General features: G+C 43.2%; 1 long non-coding RNA gene across 1 annotated transcript; it reads left to right on the plus strand.

The window, feature by feature from the left end:
* The first annotated feature begins 579 nt into the window (after positions 1-579).
* Positions 580-18,777, plus strand: LOC140066184 (uncharacterized). The gene is made up of 3 exons (XR_011848146.1): positions 580-679; positions 11,082-11,349; positions 18,594-18,777. It is a non-coding gene; the product is annotated as an uncharacterized lncRNA (long non-coding RNA).
* Positions 18,778-24,558: the final 5,781 nt, after the last annotated feature.

The following is a 24,558-nucleotide window of genomic DNA, read 5'->3' on the forward strand; positions in this document are numbered from 1 at the left end:
AATCCTGTGATGGCAGCGGTAGTTTAAAAAGAAAAAATAAAGTGTAACTGCCCTACAGCGGGTCCTGATTCTCAAGTCACTTGGGAAGTTCTGGTTTTTCGGCTTCTTAGTGGTTACAGGACCCGTTTAGGCCATTGAGGATATGAGGATGTCCGCCATAATCCTGAGGACAATAATGGATGTGATGTCATGTGCTCCATGGCTGCCATTCATTGGCCAAAGTGGGTCCCATGACTTCTGGCCAGGTTATGTGAAAACTGGGAGCCGTGTAAGAACCTGTGTCCCGGCCCCCACTGTATTTTCCAGATCTTCCTGGAAAACCAGTTTAAAAAACATAATGGGGCATATTTACTTAGGGTTTCCTGACTATTTCCGATTAGCGCCGCATTTAAGCGGGTTTTTTGGCGCAAGCGATCGGATTTTGGTGCCATCTTGCATGCGACACAAATCTAGAGGCGTGGCCGACGGACAACCCGACTGATTTGGACTAAACGTGGGATTTACAATTCAAATTGTGTCGCAAGACATCCACTCACATACACCGGGAAGAAGAAGGAGAACTCCGACGGACTTCAGCGGGGAAGCGACACATGCAGGAAAATGGACGCAGGATCTTGAAGAATCGCGCCAGACTTCATCCTCGTCGGAGAACGCACCTCGGGGATCACGACAGGACCGGGTAAGTAAATGTGCCCCATGTTGGCATCTGCCTATGGGCTCTATTACAGCTCAGGTATATTGAATGACTAACACTGACCTGCAATAGCCCACCCAATATGGGGATATACATGGCGCTGTCTATGGAAGATATCTGCCATGTTTTTCTAATCCTGGACCACCCCTTTAAATTATATTGACCCTATGGGTACCAGCTAAGGAAACATGAACAAGACTATATCAGGATCCCTCTACCCAAATCTGATTGCTGTCCACCTACTCGATACATGAAATAGGCCACCGTATATGTATATGTGTATATATATATATATATATATATATATATATATATATACACACACACACACACATATATATATATATATATTGTTGCTACTTGGTGTGAAATTTTATTGGCCCCATTAAAGGTCTGTATTTTAATGTGTGAACCTATTTTTTTGTTACAAAATGGCATACATGGAAAGATACCCAGTCTCGGTGGCCCATAGCAACTAATCACAAGGCAGCTTTCATTTTTGATCTTTGCTCTTTCGCTAAAAGAAACCCTCGCTGTGATTGGTTATTATGAAAACAACTTTGGGGGAGATTTATCCGAAGTATCTGAGAGCAAAAGTGGTCTAGTTGCTCATGGAAACCAATCAGAGCTGAGCTTTCATTTTATAAACTGCTGTGGGAAAATGAAAGCTATTGGTTGCTATGAGCAACTAGCAAAGTTTTGCTCTCAGACACTTCTGATAAATCTCCCCTTTTAATGAGAGTTTTAGACAGTTTTCATCTGTCCATATATATTTTATAGGCCTGAAATGGCCATTTTATATTGTACTGTCATATAATATTAACCCGATACGATACGATGTATCTTGTTCAGATGGAGACCTTATCCTTAGTTAACCCCTTCCCGACATTTGACGTAATAGTACTGCATGGCGGGAGGTGCGTTCCCGCAAAATGCAGTATTATTACGTCAAGCTTCTGGCGCCGGCTCCTGAACGGAGCCGGCGCCAGAAGCTGCGGGTGTCGGCTACATATTATAGCCTACACCCGCCTCTAACACCCGCGATCGGAGATTTCTCCGATCGCGGGTGTTAACCCCTAACACGCCGCGGTCGCGCTGACCGCGGCGTGTTAGAGGCATTTAAAAAGGATTTTAAGTCAATCGGACCCCCCCCGCGGCGCTTACCGGGGGGGTCCGCAGCTCCGATCGCAGCCCCGGGACTGCCGGTGCCCGGGGCTGCGCGATCTTCCTCCCGGTGCCGGGTCCGTGCCTCCTGGAAGGACCCGGCTGTAAGACACTGAGCATGCGCAGCATGCTCAGTGTCTTACATTACACAGTGCAATACTTCTGTATTGCACTGTGTAACCTGTAAAAGAGCTTGAACAAGTGATCAGAAGATCACTTGTTCAAGCTAAGATGTCAATTACTGTAAAAAAAAGTTAAAACATAAATAAAGTTTTTTTTAAATAAAAATAAATAATAAAAGAAAGTGAAAGTCCCCCCAAACACCACATTTCCATGTACACAAGTAATAAAGTATAAAAAAAACACTAAATCACAAAAAAACCCCACTTATTTGGTATCGCTGCGTCCGTAACAATATGTACAATAAATCCTAATCATAATTGGACCCGCTCGGTGAACGTGGTAGAAAAAAAACCCAAAAAACGTGCCAAAAATTAAAACTTTTCATCAAATTGCTTTACATAAAATGTTCTAAAAAGTGATCCGAAAAAGTTACAAGCACCAAAATGATACCACTGAAAAGAACAACTTGTCACGCAAAAAATAAGCTCACAACCAGCTCCGTCAATAAAAAAATACTATAGTTATGCTGCTATAAAAATGGCAATACTAAAACAAATGCAATTTTTTCTATTCTAGTTTTCCTTCAATAAAATTGGACAAATATAAACAAAACTATATAAATGAGGTATCACCGTAATCGTAGTGATCCGTAGAATAAAGATAATATATTATTGTTATGCTACAGTGAACACCCCCCAAAAAAAATGCTAAAAATCCAAAACAAGAATTGATGATTTTATTTTCCTCCTCACGTAAAGAGTTAATAAAATTGCTTCAACAAACTAAAAACCCACAAAAATGAAGGTTTTTTTACAGTGCAACGCGCGTTGTTATAGAACGGTGCGGCGGGTAGCGACTTGCCAACACGGTTCAGACACAGTGATCGGGGCAAGATGGCGGCTGTTCCTGACAGCCATCCATCCTGCCCCATGGACCAGAAGGGTTACGTCCCCCCCACATGATCGCTGCTATTGGCTCATCAATTCAGACCAGCCAATAGCAGCGAATTTACTTATGACGTCAGTAATTCCGATCACCATGTCTGTAGACACGGTGATCGGGGCAGGGTGGCGGCTGTTCCTGACAGCCACCAATTGTGCCTTGTGCTCCAGAGGGGTTTTGTTGCCCCCCTCTGTCCACGTTTGCTGCTATTGGCTGGTCGATTTGGTCCAGCCAAAAGCAGCAATATTCGTCACAATGGGCTTCGCTAGGGTGAATAAGAGCAACACTTGGCGATAATTTCCCTACGGAAAACGAAGATATGGTACAAAAGTGCTGGCCGTGCACATTGTACAGATTATGCTGTACAACTCTTACGAGCTGTTCCGATGTGCATGTCCTGCCGTATCATTTCTCCGTTTTCAAGAGGAAGATATTAGGAAACTAATATTGGGACAAGAAGGACGGGGCCCCAGTCGCTCTGGTTTAGGTGTTCCTGTGTTTTGCCAGGACAGCATTTTCCCGGTGAATTCTGCTGCTTCAATAAAGAGTCTGTTCCAAAAGAGGAGTAAGGATGGACACTATATACTAAGGATGGACACTAAATACTACTAAGAGACCTGCGACACCTCCAGAGTGACAAAAGTTTAGTTGGTCCCTTGGTATCATCTACCTCCTTATACGCAACACATTCACAATTCACGCCCAACCTATTGTGAATTCATTTAGGTAAAATGAATAATTGTAACAACTGTTATGTCCCGTTGCTCCCTATACCCCTCCATTATTTCATAAGGGGCGCCACATAACGGGCACTGAACTTTCCAGAAATAATTGCAATTTCCATCTTGGACTCCATTGCACATCACCTATATGTTCAAAATGCTCATTTCACCACGTGTATTACCCTACACCACATATTACACCTTGCTAAATTCCCCAAGGGGTGTACATTCAACAATTAGGGTCACTTTTCGGGTTTTCCTCTGTTTTGGTACCACTACGGCTCTCCAAATGTATCCTGACACATGTGAAGGATTTCTGTCAAATTTGGCCACTAAAAGACAAACATCCCTCTTTTCCTCTACTGTGCGCCCATAAAGCATTTTATATGCACATGTGGGGTACTTCTACACTCGGGAGAAATAGTTTTACACCTTTTTCAGGGTTATTTAATATATTATCCCTTGTGGCTTACAAAAATTAGGGGTAAAGTGACATTTATAGGAAAATTTTCACCTTTTTTATGTTTAGGGCCTAATTGGATCATTCACCTGTAGGAGCAAATACATATATTGCACATTGCAAAATTCTCTAAGGGGTGTGGATTCAAAGATTAGGGTCACTTTTCGGATTCTTATCTGTTTTATACCACTAGGGTTCTCCAAATGCATGTCAAACATTTCTGTCAAATTTGGCTTATAAAAGGCAAACATCCCCCTTTCCTTTTACTGTGCGCCCATACAACATTTTATATACACATGTGAGGTACTTCTACACTCGAGAGAAATAGGTTTACACATTTTGGGGGGTTATTACATATTTTTATCCCTTGTGGCTATAAAAAATTAGGAGTAAAATGACCTTTATAAGAAAATGTTCACCTTTTATCTATTTAAGTCCTAATTAAATCAAACAACTTTACGGACAAATACACATATTACACCTTGCTAAATTCTCTAAGGGGTGTGCTTTCCAAAATGGTGACACTTGTTGGGGTTCCCCTCTGTTTTGGTACCACTACGGCTCTCTAAATGCATCCTGACACATGTAAAGGATGATTGTCAAATTTGGCTTCTAAAAGGCCAACACCCCTCTTTCCCTTCTGAGCTTCACTGCGTACCCATACAACATTTTATTTGCATGTGTGGGGCAATTTTATACTCGGGAGAAATGCTAGTACACATTTTTTGGGGTTGTTTTATCTTTAATGCCTTATGGGATACAAAAATTAGCCGTAAAAGTGACTTTTTTGGGAAAATGTTCATATTTTTCCTTTTTGGGACCTAATTGAAGCAAACACCTGTAGGGGAACATACACATATTACACCTTGCTAAATTCTCCAAAGGGTGCACTTTCCAAAATGGTGACACTTGTTGGGGTTCCCCTCTGTTTTGGTACCACTAGGGCTCTCCAAATGCATCCTGACACATGTAAAGGATGATTGTCAAATCTGGCTTCTAAAAGGCCACAGCCCCTCTTTCACTTCTGAGCCCTACTGTGTACCCATACAACATTTTATATGCAAAAGTGGCGCAGTTCTGTGCTTAGGAGAAATAGTTTTACACATTTTGGGGGTTGTTTCATTTTTTATCCCTTTTGGCTTTCAAAAATTTGGGGTAAAAGTGACTTTTTTGAGAAAATTTTCACATTTTTTCCCTTTTGGGGCCTAATTGAATCAAACAACTGTTGGGGCAACTACACAAATTACACCTTGCTAAACTCTCCAAGGGGTGTACTTTCCAAAATGGTGTCTCTTGTTGGGGCTTTCCTCTGTTTTGGTACCATTATGGCTTTCCAAATGCATCCTGACACATGAAAACTTTTTCAGCCATATTTGCCCTGCAAAAACGAAACAACGCTCTTTCCATTCCAAGTGCCCCCCTGTGCCCGTACAGCAGGGTACAGTGACAAAATGGGTATTTGCATACTCAGGAGGAATTGCCCTCAACATTGTAAAATGCATTTTCCTTTTTAACCCATTGTTAAGGTGCAAATTTTAGTGTTCAATGAATCTATAGTAAGATAAAATTACATTTCTGTAATTTCACTTTCATTTATCTTCCACCCTCATGAAACGCTCATACGGTTAACAAAATTCCTAAAGGTTGTTTTGAATATTTTGAGGGGTGTAGTTTCTAAAATGGTGTCATTTGTGGGGGTTTCCTGTCATGTAGGCCTTATAAAGTCACTTCTAACTAAATTGACCGTCCAAAAGTAGGTTTTGATGATTTTCATGAAAATCTGAAAAATTGCACCTAAAGTTATAAGCCTCCTAACATCCTAAAAAAAGGAAAAGATGTTTGAAAAATGATGCCAAGTTAAAGCAGACATATGGAAAATGTTAGTTATCAAGTTATTTTAGTGATATGCCCAACTTTTCAAAAAGTAGAAAATTTTGAATTTGGAAAACATTGTTTTTTTCAAAAATTTTGCCAAATTTCCATTTATTTCATAAATAAATACTAAATATATTGATTAAATTTCTCAACCAACATGAAGTACAATGTGTCACTAAAAAACAATCTCAAAATCAACTGGATATGTTAAAGCGTTCCAAAGTTATAACCACTTAAATAGACACATGTCAGATTTTAAAAAATGGGCCGTGTCAGGAAGGTGAAAAGCGGCTTCAGCGTTAAGGGGTTAAAGGGGTTGTCCACTTTCAGCAAATAATTGATATTGTTTGTGTAAGGAAAAGTTATACCATTTTCCAATATACTTTCTGTATCACTTCCTCCCCTTTTTCTAGATCTCTGCTTGCTGTCCTGCTATAGAAAGCTTCTATGTTTACCTCCAGTGGATATAATTTGTGATGTGATGGACAGACACGAGCCGTTATTATCACAAAACTCCTATTACTCTCTGCACCTACGCGTCCATCACATCACCATGGACAGATTTCTATCCGCTGGAAGTAAATATAGAACCTTTCTATAGTAGCAAAGCAAGCAGAGATCTTGAAAGACACGAGGAAGTGATAAAGAAAGTATACAGAAAAATTGTATAACTTTGCAATACACAATTATTTCCTGAAAGTGGACAAGCCCTTTAAGTTTCTGATCCATAAACAATAGCGCCCCCTGTTGTACGGCCTGTCGCCCCCCTGGGCCTCATTTCCTCCTGTCTCTGCCCTCTTGCCCGGATTTTTCGGATCCCTTCTCTACAGCTTATAAATAATGGAGGGACGGCGGTGGGTTAAGTGTATGCAGCCAGAGGGTGATGTTTAATTAGGTACGAAATGAAAGTGTTCTCTTGACTGGGAGTGATGGAGAGGCGAGCGGCGGGCTGAGCGACAGGCAGATAAATCTTAGGAGAAGGCGAGCAATGGACGTCTATGTGGGATGTCACCCGGGGGCTTGTCCCTGTTTGTAATGAAGCTCTACCAAAACTCTTCACATTTGTTTTCCAAAATCACTGTGGGTTTTAGTTAAATGACCAATTATTGCAGCGAGTTTTAGGAATCAGTCAGAGGAAAAGCAAAACATTTTGCAATACTCAATCCAAAAAAAAAAAAGAACACACCACTTCTTCAGCCCCGACCCCTCTCCCAAATGTCCCACCTAAGTGGCCCCCAAACTGTATAACACCCCCTTTAGTGGTTTCCACAAGTTATAATGCTCTCCTTCCTATAACTTAAAGGGATTGACCTTCTGATTGTCTAGATCTCTGCTTGCTGTCCTTCTATGCCCACCTGAGCCCTTCTGGCTCATTAGCATGATTGTAAATGTTGATTTTAGAAGGAAGGAGTCCATAGATAACAAATATAAGCAGATACCACAGTCCCGGTGCCTGCATCTATGAGTAATGTCCCTGGTTTATCAGGATGGATTGTGATGGTAGATTTCCTTAAAGAACATCTCCAGTTTTGGTGACCCAAGCCCTTCATATATCATACTGCCGCCGTGTATGGCCAGACTATAACAGCTGACCAGGATCCAGTAGCCATATTAGGGGGTCATCTTCATAGAATCCCTCTTCTCCAGACAATCGCCGGTATGATAATAGGGGTACAAGTCGCCTCTTTATCTCCGCGTTCCGCATACAATACACTAGAAATGCTGAGAGTCTTTTGCCTTTTCTTCTCCTGTTACATATTCATCCGCCGTTTGGATTCTCAAACATTTATCTCCGCTCTGCCCCTAAACTACACCAACTTTTTTTTTTTTTTAGATAAAAATGTCAAATCCATTTTTCTTAGCATGGCGAATTCTGCTCGCAGCCATATATATTCCGTGTGTGAAGCTGCGAGGTAACGCGGTCAGGGAATCCCAGGCTGGCGATGATGAACTTAGCTCTAACCTGAATGTAGGAAAAGGCTGGAGAGAGAACATAGCCAGAGGTTTATCAGCAGGTGACGGGGCGAGAGAATTTTGGGTTTATTGTTGTTATTTTTTGCTCTGGACTCCACTGCGGGGGCTCTTTATCAGCCATCGAGGCAATAAGTACATCTTTATCTTAATTTAGTTGTTTTGCATTAGGTCACTGGTTGGCGGATGCAATGATAAAACTGAAGCATCTTTCTGTCTGACACCTCCGTCCTCCTAATCAGAAGGTTTCTGATACCTCCACCCATATTCATGTCATTGTCAAGCTTCTTATGCAAATTCTAGACACTTTTCAACAACTTCTATTGGAGAATGTATACGGGAGGGGGTAACTAGAGAGGTGGCAGTGGTCACAGTAGACACTAAAGTCGATAACCTAATGTATAACACTTTGATCTATTTTGAAGTTTCTCGATTTAAGCATTACAAATCGTTCAACCTTACTCTGCACACTGAGATTTATGATACAAGCTTCCAAAGCCCTTTCTCCTTCATTGAAGGGGTTTTCCCACGAAAGAAAATTCTCACATCTGAATCACCTAGTGATGTTAACACGATAAAGATAATTTTATCTCCATAATTTACAATGTTACTAATTTACAGTGTTATTGCTGTTTTAGCTTTTATCACTCTCTAGGCTGCTCAGTGCAAAATCCCAGGGTGTGGGCGGGGCCTCTCTAAGCAGACACATTACTGTATTCTCCATCTAGTTCTGTGGGGTGACAATGTGGTTAGATTACCAGGATAGTAGCAGTAGTTCAATATGTAGTCAAGTAACTAAGGCTATAGAGAAATCTGCAGCTGCAGGGGTTTCAGTGTTCTCCTTCTATTCCATTCTGACTACTTTCAATGATGATGTCACTGGATTAAACTGCGGTATCATTACTTTTGTGTACAGCTGCTATACATACAGTATTGTCTACTTCACTTAGAGCTTAAATGTTGTATCTTAGCTACCAATATATAGGTGTCCATGTTACGTATAGCTGAGGAGCTGTACAAAAGATGCCACTGTATAGGCATCCATGTTACATAGAGCTGAGCTGCTGTACCTAAGCTGCCCAAGTTGAGACCAGGGGTTTCTTTAAAACCAGCTTGGTTTATTGCTTGTTAAGCTTATGCTCAACCACCGGGCCACTGCCCAAGACCAGTCCATAGGACATCTGGTCCTTTGCTGTGTCTGAATGGTTGGGACCACTAATATTAAAGAAGAATAAGGATAGACCTGCAAAAATATTCAAATTTTTCCATTTCCTCTACACAAGTGGGTGACATATGACTGTAGGTTGACCCTCTACACTCGAGAAGAGCCTGAGGTGTCCGTATGTATGTTGGTGACACTCTACACTAACCAGATGGGTTACTTACTGACACGGAGGATACGCCTGGAAGAACGGGTCAACCATAAAGTCTTCCAAGGAGATAACCATGCCCATGCACACAAGATGGACCAGAGGTGGTCCCAATCTAAACCCAATCCTATTGGATATAGAACAAAGTCTTAATGAGGTAGACAACCCCTAAAACCATGGTAGATCCTAGGTCCAGTGCAGTCTTTAGGAAATTTATCATGGTGAAACCCCCAACCTTCCTGATGAGTTATGGCTGCGTGTCCACGCGATTACTTATTCTCCCGGCATTCATAGTTCAATCTCCCGGAATCGCCCACCCCTTTTAATACCCTTCCTGGGTGGAATTGGCTGATACATAATTTACAGCCAGTCAGAGACATCATTTTAAAAGGAGTCATTTTAATGCAGTCGTATTTCTGAGAGTCTCTTGTTAGAAGAAGTCATAAATCTTCGGTTTTCATCCTCCCGTACTCTCATCTTCCCTCCGGTATTGGGATTCCCTTCATCCCCCAAAATATTCAGTAATAGCGGTGTCAATAAACTGTCAGCATCCCGGAAACTCCTCCGACATAAATTACATAGTGGAATATTACAAAACTATAAAATATTACGTGCCATCACATATCTAAACCGATGCAAGACTTTCCGACTGAAGCCTGGACCACCCATGCAGACCACCCTGCGGGAGTCTTTAGTTACTTGTGTGGCCACAGATCCAGAGAACCCCCTCCCCTACACATTGGAGGATTTCCAAACCCCATTCTCCTCCAACCCAGGACCACTATCGAGACAGTACAGGACACATTGGGGCACATTTACTAAGGGTCCGAATCGCTGTTTTCCGCTGGGTTTTCCAAATTTTACTGTTTCGCGCCGAATTGCCCCGGGTTTTTGGCGCACACGGTTGCATTGTGACGCATCGGCGCCGGGTTTCACACGATGAAAAATGGGGGGCGTGGCCGTGGGAAAACCGACGGATTCGGAAAAATCGTGCTATTTAAAAAAAAAAAAAAAAGTGTCGCTTGACACACACTTACATGCACCAGGAAGAGGATGATGAACTCCGGTGGACCTCAGCGCAGCAGCGACACCTAGTGGGTATCGGGCGCACGACCTTAGTGAATCGACTGGAAGACCCAAATCCTCGTTGGAGAACGCACCGCTGGACCGGGTAAGTAAATGGGCTGCACATTTACTAAGAACAGTGCAGTGTGTACTAGGTGCAGTTGCCTATGTAGTCTGCAGGGGGCGCCATATTTAGGATTTCTGGCGCCCCAATCTGTATGAATCTGGCGTTCCCTGCACTGCTCCGACAGCTTGCACCTATTTTTTTGGGGCACCTTTAACAATGGGCATGGAACACATTTCTGTCTGACTTATGCATGTTAAATCTGGCGCATGTTCCAACTGAGCACCGGAACGCCCCCCCTTCAGGTCAGAAATTTGTGTTGTGTGAAGAATATTGCAGCAGCGATACAAAAGTGTATATGTTTTCCATAATATTCAGCTGCTTGGGGTGTGTCCTCACACTGCTGTGCTCTTAGCTCTCTGCATTAAGCTGCTCTCTCCCCTCTGCTCTGAGAAAAAAAAGCAGGCTTCTGTGTAAATACCACAGCAGTCACTCAGAGCTATCAGATAGCACAACTAAGAGCACAGCAGTGTTAGGACACACCTCTAATGCTTTTTGGATGGCTAAAACCTCCACATATGTTTACATTATTCACAGTCCACACAAAATGTTTGATTACATATCTTTACAGGGACAATACCTAAGACTGGTGGCAGAGAGCACAGAGTACAGCAGTGTGAGGTCCCAGTGCACTTGGAGAAGCTACAATCCAGGAAAATGAATTCATATATCACAGTCCTGCTGCTACTAACAACCAACATACACAACAGTCATGGGCGGATTATGACTGCCATAGGTCCTGGGCTGTATGAATATTATAGCTCCTACAATCTTGGGAATGGAAGATGTGTCCATTCTGCTGGTTTTATTCTGTGGTTACAGGACCTTACAGAGGATTGGTGAGTGCTGCTGCTTTTTTTCTTATTATTATATGCTGCATGGACCTTCAAAGGTCCTGAAATGGCTGTTGTGTACATGTGTATTGGGAGCAGGAACAGATGGAAGAGGATTTCATGGGTGAAGGTCATAATGTATAAAATGGTGGGTGGTTTGGGTGGCCCCATAGAAGGCTTGGCCCCCCGGCTACCGCCCAAACCCCCTATATTATACTCCACTACTGACAACAGTCCAGGGAACTAAGAGCACAGCAGTGTTAGGACACACCCCTAATGTATTTGGAATTGCTAAAATAGCCCAAATATTTATTCATTATTCACCATGGACACACAAAGGTATTATTACACAGCTCTCCAGGGACAATACTTTTACACTAGATGCTCGAAATCACTAACAGACCCTGTTTAAGCCCAAAGTGACCTTGTCTTCAAGCGGTGACTCATAAAAGTGAATAATAAGATGCTGGGGCTATTAATACCTATTAATATGTTATTAGTATTACGTCTCTGCAGGAAATCAGGTTGCTAAGCAGGTGGATCACATACAATCAAAACCTATGATGTACCACAGAGTAGAGGTGAAACCAAGTATAAGGTGTATATCTGCATAAATACAGTATAGTAACCTCTAAGGGTATTGTGCCACCAAAGCCTAGGGCTATGATTAGATATATATGAACCTATTTTGTCTACCTAAATAAGTAGACGGACCCAGGACATAACACATAATGCAATTATAATTCAGCAATACTTTATTGAGTTAAACATACAAAAACCATAAAAAAGTTTTTTCAATAAAACATGTGCAGCCACAGATGGTGGTAGGCAGATAAAGGAGTAACACCGTTGGATCTAAAGGGAAAAGGGTACTGCATAGCAAATTTTATAGGGATAAGGTGTATCAGGTATTTGTGTACCGTTCAGGTACTACAATGTTATTGTAACAGTATATTGCACTTGCCCCAATAAAGTTTTAAGGTGAATAGGGTCTCTTACCCATAGTCAAGCAGCGGATTCCCAGGTCCAGGGTGACTCCCGCCCCGACGTACGTTTCGGCTCGAATGAGCCTTCGTCTGGGGATTACATACAATGCAAAATATATTTTATTACATGATCAAAATTTCTACAATCCGAGGAGACGTGGAGAGAAACAGCGACTTTCTAACCCAATCGCTCAAATTCTCCCGGGTAATTGTCACTCAGCGAGGCGGAATAGCAGCACTTTTCTTTGCTTGTATACTATTTACGACGCGTCTGGCAGTTTTCTCCCGATTTACTACTATTATGTGACTATGCAAATCATCACTTAATTGTGTTCTCTCTCTTCTACAAAGACAAGGTCTCCGGAGTTACCCCCTGAGGGTCTGTTTGCCGGATGTACCTACAGCACGTGGATGTATCTCATCAATGTTGGGACAAACATTAGACAGGGCTGTGATCCCACTATTATGCATGTGGTGCCTTTGAGTTCTTCCGATGAATAATCCCTCTTACTTAAATGTTAGTTTTTGACAGAAGTTACAGTAATCAGATAAGTTTTGTAGGTTAGACGTTAAGTGAAGTTTTGGGGGCTGAAATCTGGATCATAATGACTGCAATGTGTTTGGCACTGGATAGACTGGGTTAGGGAGTCGCCTGGTTTTTACCCTACAACCCCTATACAATGATGTGGACTTGACTACAGGTCTATCCACCGGTTGGAGTCCCCAGAGCTGTCACTGGTTGGCGGTGGGCATGTACAGGAGAGCAGGAAGACCTAATGTATAACTTGGGACCAGAAGAGTGAGAAGAGTGGACACCAGAAATGTTCCAGGAGTTGGAACCACATGGACAAGTGGTAGCAGGAACAGAATCCAAGACTGGAAAGAGTTGACAGCACAGAAACATAGTCATAGCCCAGAGAAGTGGACACAACACAGGACTGGAATGTGGACAGGAGAAGAAGCAAGAGTAGAACATGAACGTAGGAGCAGGACTAAAACATGGACACCAGAAGAGAATAAATGTGACAAAAGGAGGAGGATCTGAAGATAGATAAACAAAGATGCTAAAAATGAGACAAAGGAGTAGGACCGTAACATGGACACAGACAAATTACAATAACAGGGCATAGGAGTAGAACCCGAATGTGGACAAAACAGGACTGGAATGTGGACAGGCAAAGAATCAAGAGTAGAACATGAATGTAGGAGCAGGACTAAAACATGGACCCCAGAAGAGAATAAAATGTGACAAAAGTAGAAGGATCTGAAAATAGATACATAAAGATGCTTAGAATGAGACAAAGGAGTAGGACCCGAATATGGACACAAGAAGACAAGAATGTGACAAAGGAGCACAAGCTCAGCGTGGACACTGAAAAAGGACTAGAATGTGACAGAGTAAGACCTGAAAGTGGATGCAAGAAGAGGACTGAAATGTGTCAAAGGAGAAGGACCTCAACATGGACACAGGAACAGAACTATAATGCAACAAAGGACAAGGAACTCAACATGGACACACAAAGATGACAAGAACATGGCAAAGGAGTTGGACCCGAATGGACACAAGAGGAAGACAAACATCTGACAAAGGAGAAGGACCTCAACATGGACACAGGAAGAGAAGTAGGATGTGACTAAGGAGAAGGATCACAACAAAGACACACAAAGATCACAAGAACATGGCAAAGTAGTAGGACCCGACTATGGACACAAGAAGAGAACTAGAATGTGACAAAGGAGGAGAAACTCAACATGGTCACAGAAGGAGAAGTAGAATGTGACAACAGAGTAGAACCCGAAAGTGGATTCAATAAGAGGACGAGAATGTGACAAAGGAGTAGGGACCTAAATGTAGACACAAGAAGAGGACTAAGATGAGGACAAGAAAATAACAAAGGAGCAAGATCTGAACATGGACACAAGAAGAGGACTGTAATGTGACAAAGGAGGAGGACTCTACAGTGGTCTCAAGAACAGAACTAGAATGTGGCCGGACAGTGGACACAGGAAGAAGAACAGAATGTGAAAAAGGAGCCAGGAGAAGGACCAGAATGTGAAAAAGGAGTAGGACCTGAAGGTGGACAAAGTAAGCGGAGCAGATCTGATAAAGGAGCAGGAATGGATTTGTGACACATGAAGAGGAGCAAAACTGGGACACTCAGGAAACGGACAATAATGTGACACAACAGTAGCACAGAACTAGTGTCTAGTATGGAGCTGAGGGTGACCATGAGAGCAGATTCTGAACTACACAATCAGGAATTAGTCCTCTAAAAACTAAATTGGAGCAGACATGCGGCTCAAGGCAGATTCCACAAGAATAACAGGAGGATCGAACCACATCTGGGGCGTTTCTCTCCAAAGGATATAAATGTATGATGGAACCACATTGAAGATCTAGAAGAACCTCACAAACTCTTTATAGCGATAGAACTGAAATCTGCTGCTGGAGGTGCACAGGGGCACACCAGGAGGGGAAGCAGGATATGCAACCAGGATCAAACAGCATCCTGCCAGAGGAAGCTTACAGCAGTAACAGTACACTGTGTGACGCCCCCTAACTGCACCATTGTTTATCAGCTATTGTAATTGTGCTTTTGTGAGGAGACAAATGAGCTGATTATAGTATTATACATCCTTCTAGACAGATTTATGAACATGCAGATATGGTAAATTATATCACATTATACTGTCAGTGGATGCACTTTTACTTTACTGTTTATTTGTCATTTTAGTGATTGATGTTGATTTGGTATTGATGATTTATTGATTTGATATTGATGATGTATCCTTAAAAAAACATGCTAAAAATTATCTTATTCGGATAGAACTGAGCTCTTCTGGTGCAGAACTTTACCTTTGTATGGGTAGACGCCTATAATTATACCAAAATGGAGCAACCCTACAGAAGGACATACGGCTGGAGCTGTCCACATCCTGGTGCTGAACCCTGAGGGAATGTTTCTAAACCTCAACACAGGATTACAGGAATCCATCATGTTAAACATGGATTCCTGCTTGGCGTCTGGGGGGGGGGGGGCCCAAAAAAACTTATTGTAGGTAAGGAAGCTTTCTGCTCACTTCCCCACTATTATACTCTACTATTTTTTTATGGAAATACACATATTAACCTCTTATGGACTTGGCCCTTTCTTGTTTTTGGGTTTCTTTTTTTTTAAGTCCACCTTCAAAAATCCATAACGTTTTTATGTTTCCATGTAAAGAGCTGTGTGAGGGCTTGTTTTTTGCAAGACAAATTGTACTGTCAACGTGACGGTACCTAATATTCCATGCCTTGTACTGTGAAGTGATTAAAAAAAAATGTTCCAATTGCAGAGAAATTGGTGAAAAACTGACATTTGCACCATTTTGTTGTTGGTTTTGATTTTATGACTTTCACTGAGCACTGCAAATTACATGCCTACTTTATTCTGTGGGTTGGTACAAGCACGGAGATACCAAATTTATACAGTTTTTTTGCGTTCCAGTACATTATAAAAATGAAAACGTTCTGTACATAAAAAAAGCTTTCTTTGTTTTGTTTCTTCATTTTTTGGCTGCTGGTGGCAATCACGGAGGTAACAGCCGCAATAGGTGCTAGCCCAAATCATGGGTTTTTCAGGTGGGTGTTTGCTGTAATTTGAAGCAAACACCCGATTTGTAGGGAGAGATGAGCCCTCTCCATACACAAGTAATCAATGTGGGATGTACTTCGACCGCACTGTATGTATTATCCATGTACTGTGACCGCACTGTGTGTATTATTCCTGTACTGTGACATCACTGTGCGTATTATCTCTGCACTGTGACATCACTGTGTGTATTCTCCCTGTACTGTGACATCACTGTGTGTATTATCCCTGCACTGTGACATTACTGTGTGTATTATCCTGTACTGTGACATCACTGTGCGTATTATCTCTGCACTGTGACATCACTGTGTGTATTCTCCCTGTACTGTGACATCACTGTGTGTATTATCCCTGTACTGTGATATCACTGTGTGTATTATCCCTGTACTGTGACATCACTGTGTGTTTTATCCCTGTACTGTGACATCGCTGTGTGTATTATCCCTGTACTGTGACATCGCTGTGTGTATTATCTCTGTACTGTGACATCACTGTGTGTATTATCCCTGTACTGTGACATCACTGTGTGTATTATCCCTGTACTGTGACATCACTGTGTGTATTATCCCTGTACTGTGACATCACTGTGTGTATTATCCCTGTACTGTGACATCACTGTGTGTATTATCCCTGTACTGTGACATCACTGTGTGTATTATCTCTGTACTGTGACATCGCTGTGTGTATTATCCCTGTACTGTGACATCGCTGTGTGTATTATCTCTGTACTGTGACATCACTGTGTGTATTATCCCTGTACTGTGACATCACTGTGTGTATTATCCCTGTACTGTGACATCACTGTGTGTATTATCCCTGTACTGTGACATCACTGTGTGTATTATCCCTGTACTGTGACATCACTGTGTGTATTATCCCTGTACTGTGACATCACTGTGTGTATTATCCCTGTACTGTGACATCACTGTGTGTATTATCCCTGTACTGTGACATCACTGTATGTATCACATGGTTACTAGTTATATACTTGATGCCCATTTGCCAGTGACTTACAGTTGTGCCACCAAAAATATCCTCCGGTACAATAGTGGTGACATACAATGTAGCAATAAAGTGCTAAAATAATGCTGCCACACTGTACAATGTACAAATCAAAGCTCCGTGTACAAAGTTGTGTAATGATAGTTGTATCCAGTGTATTACCGCTCTCTATGATCAGTTTGTATAATATTATCACATACACCTGAAATCCAATCTATAAGCCCCTCTCGCTCACGTTCCCTGCCCCCCACCCTATTACTGACACTTCGCTTCCATAGGAAATGTAATCATTTTCCATGATCCTCCGTTTCCCATAGAATTGTGTGGAGTTTTTATTGATTTACCTGTATCTGCTGGTCCTGATATTCACGAGCAGGAGGAGGACTACAGATGGCGGGTGGTGTCACGTCTGTGCTGCCAATAGTCATAACCGCATTGGGATGGGACATTTATGGAGCCTCATATTGAAGACATCACTAGAAGAGGGGGCAAACGTGCAAAATCCGGCATCAATGCATCTAAAATAGGGAATGAAGAGACTTTGCACATATTCCCGCTCATGGATGCATCTAAAGTCTCTGCTGCCTGAGGCGAGCTGTATAATGGCGCCCCCTCCGCCCCACCTAGAAGTAAGTGACCCACACTGACATCGGGTGTGAAGAGACACTATTTTTAGGTGTCATGTCCGGCTTTATAGCAGGTAACTGCACCCCTGATGCTGCCGCCCACCTTGCAGCAGGGGGTGCCGCCTGAGGCGAGACGCTCAACCTGCCTCAGCCTTGCTCCCATTTAAAGAACCACTAACCTTTTGTCTACAGAGTTCCTTTGCAGAGTTATGTGTCTCTATGGTTACCTACTACAAACAAAGACTGCGTCGATCTTTTCAGACCTTTTGGAATACAGGATCCAGCTTGAACTATGAATGGGGGGGGGGTATGACAGAAATCATTTCATAAGGTGGGGGAACTACCTAAGGAGAGGCATAAGTTGGGGGCAACAGAAAGAGGAGAACAAGCTTAGGCCTACAGAGTAGAGAACATTTTAAAGTCCACTTTCAACTAAAAATTCTGATTGTTTGTGTAATGAAAAGTTCTGATGCACAGCTTGTTATATCCCAGGTCATGTGATGTCACACAGGTGCACAGCTCATTATATCACTGGTTATGTGACATCACACAGGTGCTCTGCTTGTTATATCCCTGGTCATTTCATGTCACACAGGTGAACGGTTCCTTATATCGCTGATCATGTGATGTCACACAGGTGCACGGCTCGTTATATCCCTGGTCATGTGATGTCACACAGGTGCAATGCTAGTTATATGCCTGGTCAATTGATGTCACATGGTTGCATGGCTTATGCACCTGTGTGACATCACATGACCAGGGATATAACGAGCCGTGCACCTGTGTTACATCACATGACCAGGGATATAACGAGCCGTGCACCTGTGTGAAATCACATGACCAGGGATATAACGAGCCGCGCACCTGTGTGACATCACATGACCAGGGATATAACGAGCCGCGCACCTGTGTGATATCACATGACCAGGGATACTTTCAGTTATTTAGGGGTGTGCTGCTACATTGAGGTGTGAATAGTTAATCATCTCCTTTTCTGTACATAGATTTCCACTAAAAGACGAGTAATGATGGAGTGTTATGGCGGCTCAGGAGACGGATGGAAGGAGAAGAATGGGAAGAGGACCCCCTTATCCGTCGTGACCTACATCAAACAGGATGATAACAATTACAGCTACACAAATGCATCCAAAACAAATCATATAAAACTCTGCCGCATCTGTACAGGGAATAAATAGACGTGTAACGCCGCGTTCACATTGTCTGGATGATGAATGGCACAGCAGTGGTGGTGGTACATGTGCAGCGGGCGCATTGTGCTGATCCGGGTCCATACAATACAAGGTACTCAGGCTTACACCGCTCAGAATACTACTCATAGGGAACAGAGAATATTACTATTTATCATGGGCAGTTACTGACACCCACCACTAGGGGCAGCGCGGTATAGCCACAGGGTCATTATATGGTTAACACACGATAACACCCATGGGAGTGCACCACTACCTTACACATATGATAGATCAGCTCTATGTAATGGAGATACCTCTATAATGGCTGCTTAGATACAGCAACTTAGCTCCATGAATGTTAGATGCTTCTGTAATGACAGCTTAGATACAGCAGCTGAGCTCTATGTAATGGAGATACCTCTATAATGGCTGCTTAGATACAGCAACTTAGCTCCATGAATGTCAGATACCTCTATAATGGCTGCTTAGATACAGCAACTTAGCTCCATGAATGTCAGATACCTCTATAATGGCTGCTTAGATACAGCAACTTAGCTCCATGAATGTTAGATGCTTCTGTAATGACAGCTTAGATACAGCAGCTGAGCTCTATGTAATGGAGATACCTCTATAATGGCTGCTTAGATACAGCAACTTAGCTCCATGAATGTTAGATGTGCAACACCCTCGCCGATGCAATGGCGAGGTAGTGCTTGCGAATACGTCCCACCTGTAGGTAACACCACATTGCACTACATGGTCCTTATAGGATCAAAGGGGAAATTGCAGTGGTTAATCCTGCCTGGCAAGGCAGATGTTAATATGTGATGTAATTTCTATTATCCAATGATATGTGTTGCATCCTGTCTCTGTGCACTGAGAGGTAATTGGAGGAGCAGCCACCACCTGACCAAAGGGAGGTAATAAAACCCCCTAGCCTGGAATGTTCTAGAGAAGTCTCTCTCAGGAGAGAGAAGAGATTCTAGGAGGATTCCAGTAGGTCTTTCCAGAGATCTTTTCAGAGAGATTCTGTTGTAGGAGAATCAGTGAGTGAGTGAGTAATCTCAGTCTAGCCCATACCAGAGCAGGAAGAGCCTAGCCCCTGCCTCTGAAGAGTGGAGCATTAGACTAGAGTTAGTGTAGTGAGGAAAAGGGGTATCATTTTACCTTTGAAGGTGATACCTGAAGCCCTACAGGACAAGCTGAAGCTTCCTACCAGGACACAGCTGCCTCCCAGCCTGCCCTCTACTTCCAGGCTGGTGAACGATCTCCTGAGGCTCCCTCCAACTCACATCTCAGCACTCCATCTACCTGTTAAAGGCACGTTTGCTGCGGTTCCTGCGGTTCAAATAAAGAACTGTAAGTTGTTTTCTTCAACTTCTGTCTCCGTCTGGTCCCTGCTACTACAACTACCATCATCACCGGCACCCTGTCCATCACCCAGAGACTCACACTCGGGACACTAAGGGGTTGCCCCAGGGAGATCCGCTATAGCAGCCTCTCCCTCATCATTTCTTGCCAACACCACCCTGCTGGAGACCTGCCAGGCTGTAGGACAGCCCTCCGGTTCCCCCGTACCAAGCACCGTGACAATAGCGTGCTTAGGCCGCAACCGCCAGCCACTCCGGTACAGCGGGCCCCGGCTGTCTCCAGGCCTCCCCTTTAAGGCTAGGCCCCGGTGGGGGGTGTTGCAGATGCTTCTGTAATGACAGCTTAGATACAGCAGCTGAGCTCCATGTAATGGAGATACCTCTATAATGGCTGCTTAGATACAGCAACTTAGCTCCAGGAATGTTAGATATATCTAAAATGGCAGCTTAGATACAGTAGCTCTACCGTATGCATGTTAGATACCTCTATTATGGCAACTTAGATACAAATGCTCTGCTCTATGTAATCTAGATACCTCTATAATGGCTGCTTAGATACAGCAACTTAGCTCCATAAATGTTTGATGCTTCTATAATGACAGCTTAGATACAGTAGCTCTACCCTATGCATGTTAGGTTTCTCTATTATGGCAACTTAGATACAGCAGCTCTGATATGTAATGGAGATTCCTCTATAATGGCTGCTTAGATACAGCTACTTAGCTCCATGAATGTCAGGTCTCGGATTTTCAGATGAGGCTGTGGTTCAGAGATCCAGATCAGGCAGGATGCAGGGTTCTGGAGCAGGTTGGGGTCCAGTATCAGGAAGTATACAAGCTCAGGTGCAGGATCAGAATTCCTGATGAGGATGGGGTTCCAGATCAGGCATGATTCAGGATCAGCTTAGAGTTTAGGCTCAGGAACAGGATTCAGGAAACACAAAACAAACAGCAGTACTACAAATCCCAGGAGTAAGTATAACCAGCTCTGAGTGAACTGAGGAATGGATGTTGGTGTTACTGGATGCCGCCCTAGCAGCTGACTGGCTTGAATGTCCATCAATCAAACCACACCTGAAATCTCTCAGAAACCACCCAGCTTTCCACAACACACACACTCAGCTTAACCAAGGGAATCAACACTGCAAGGCAGCTGTCAATCACCACTCCAGCAGGGAAGCCCTGAGTGTAAATGACAAGCTCAGGGGGGGTTCTGTTACACGGTAAATCAAATACATATGTAGGGTACAGATGAAACGGTCAGTGCCGCACGCTGGATTGGATATTCCTCTGCATCCAGAAGCCCCTCTGATGACCCCTCATCTTTATTCCTGCATGATACCTTGTGTAATCCCTGTACAGAATCCTATTTATTCGGATTATTACACGGTGAGGCTCCGAGTATAAAAGTGATTGTAGATAAGGTAACCTTTATATTCACACAGCATCACATCCCATATCGTGAACAAGCAGGTCCGGAGCTCCGTCTGCCAGACCCATCCTTCAAAAAATTGACTATTTTTATCACTAACCTGTAGGTTACTGCTAAATGTTATATGGAGAAATTATTTGTTAACTGCAGAACATACAAAGGAGGATCATAGGGAAGATCGTGATGAGTCCCCGTTATAGTGTAGGCCCGATAGAAGGAGTCCTGTACAGGTTCTCATCCCAGTTGTATTTAGAATCCATTAAAAATCCTTTAGGATAGGGGATAACAATCTGATCCTTGGGTCCATTTTCCCTGATGGAGAGGCAGGTTGTGTTAGTGAGAACGGTGGTTCTTTCCACTTCTGAGAATTGGTGGTCCTGTAATTCGGGGGGTCCTTGACTCATTGTTATAACATATCCTAGTGATTGTCCGGGTCCATTCTCATGATTTGTGTGGATTTATACTTGATGTGGATGGGGTCCCGCAGCAGTCAGATCACCACCAATCAAATTATTATCACATGTCCCTGTAATCGGTGGAGCTCCGTTCTCGTGATCGGTGGAGGCCCAGCAGTCAGACCCTGACCCATTCAGATTCTTATCAGCCATCACATTGTGATTGGAGAGGGTCCATTCTCATTATTGTGGGGGTCCGTTCTCATGATTGGTGGGGGTCCTGTCTTGTGATCACTGTGGTCCCAGAAGTTTGGTCACTACCCATCAGATTGTTGTCCCTAATCCTGGTGATCAGTGGGTGTCCATTACCCATTTATCGGTGTGTGTGGGTGGGGCTTCTTGTGATTGGTGGAGATCTGTTATCGTGATTGCCTTTTCTCTCTTGTAATATGTGGGGACCGATCGAATTGTAATACTCATGGATAGGGTATAACAACCAAACTTGATACAACCCCTTTAAGGAAGGCGTATAAAAAGCGGCTGTATGCTACCCGTACCGTACTGTTTTAATATTGGTAGCTTGCGGCCCCATTCATTTCAATGGGCAATACAGCTATCCATTTACATTCCCATATTGTGCATCATATCATATTGTGAGCAAGACGTAAAAAAATATAGAGCATTTCCGAATTTTCATGTATTTCAGTTCATGTACGGATGAAAGACGTCACATATATACTGAAATACAGGACTGAAGACATCATGGGGCTCATTTTAGCTCATTTTCGTTGGGTTTCCCGAAAATTACCGGTTTACAACGAATTGCCCAGGTTTTTGGCGGACGCGATCGGATTGTGGCGGCGCCGGGTTGCATGCGACAGAAATCGGGGGGCCTGGCCGTCGGAAAACTCGGATTCGGAAAAAACCGCGGAATTTAAAAAAATAAATGTATCACACTTGACACGCACTTACATGCACCAGGAATAGGATAGTGAACTCCGGCGGACCTCGGTGCAGCAGCGACACCTGGTGGACATCGGGCGCACAACCTTAGTGAATCGCCGGAAGACCCGAATCGTGAGAGGACCGGGCAAGTAAATGTGCCCCCATATGTTTGTGTGAAATTCGGCAAATTGGAATACATCATTCTGTCTCAGGGGTAGCTATTGTTGCAGTGCTGACATTTTGTGTACCCCTAGGGATGAATCTATACAACTTTAAATCGAGATTACTTGGTGTTTTATGGCTAACAGCAACTGATAGGTAAAAAAACAACAACATTGATTGATTATGTAAGTGCCCAGAAGGCGGTCCTAGGGCCCACAAGTCCTTTGGATGTCCTCAGTACTCTTTACCCAGTTGGCCTTGATTGATGGCTCCACTACTTGTCTACATGTCACCCATACGCTCTCTACCTTACAAACTAAGGGGATGCCATCGATAACATGGAGCCAAAACATCTCACCACCAATGAGACTTAAAGGGGTCGGCCATTTTACCTCATGTATTTTGTCATGTGTATGAGGTAATTTACAAATATACATCTAGTAATAGTTCTGATCCACTTTCTTGATATGTAAAGAGAAGCCTCGTGTATTTTACCTCATCGGCCGGAGATTCCTGACCATAAAATGGCCGCAGGTGGAGGGTCATGTGATCTCTATCTGTCCATGAACGATCGTGTTGTCAGGACCTGATAATAGGATTTATGAATATACTATTAAGGTCTTCACAGAAGACAGATACAGATCACATGAACCTCCATCGGCAGCCATTTTATGGACAGGCAGAGATCACATGACCCTCCATTTGCCGCCATTTTATGGACAGGAATCTCTGAGGTAAAAGTCAGGAAGCTTCACTTTATATATGAAGAAACCAGAGCAGAACGATTACTAGATGTATATTAGTAAATTATCTTATATCCTGCCCCTAAACACTTACGCACACATTACAAAATTCATGAGGTAAAGTGGCCAACCCCTTTAAGAGGCAGCTTCGGCAGAGTTTAGCACATGCTGGGCCTAGGACGGCCTTCACAGTCCTCACCATAACTGTGACGTATAGCAAAATATTATTTGCATAACAAAACAAAGTGTAATGAGGCCCCTCCCTCAAACGGGAGCGGCAGATATTCTGGTAATTACTTAACGCGTTTCCTAACCGATAACCCCATTTAGCTTGTCACGTCTCGTAAAAAGCTGCCGGCCCTCTCTGTGCAGGAGATAAAAACCCATCTCATGCACTTTATCACGAGCGTCTGCCGACCGCACTCGCCTGCGCGCGGGGCCCGAGACGCCTTAACTGCATCAATAACAATAAAAGGAGCACAGGTTTATTGGCAGGGCCATTCCCAGGCCCCGTAGGAATATAACCCGAGCAAGTGCAGCCCTAAAAGATTGAGCGCCGCTGTCAAGTGAAGATGCAGAGAGCAGTATCTAGAGGATGGGGGATGCGGCGCCAATAAGGTTATCATTTGTAAAATCTTCACCTCTCCCTGTACAATGGGGGGGGGGCACTAACTTTTTTTTTTTAATATATAAATATAAAATCAAATATAGGAAATATCGGATCCAGGAAAAG

The sequence above is a fragment of the Engystomops pustulosus genome, chromosome 6, assembly GCF_040894005.1.
Source record: "Engystomops pustulosus chromosome 6, aEngPut4.maternal, whole genome shotgun sequence".
In the NCBI taxonomy this organism is placed as follows: domain Eukaryota; kingdom Metazoa; phylum Chordata; class Amphibia; order Anura; family Leptodactylidae; genus Engystomops; species Engystomops pustulosus.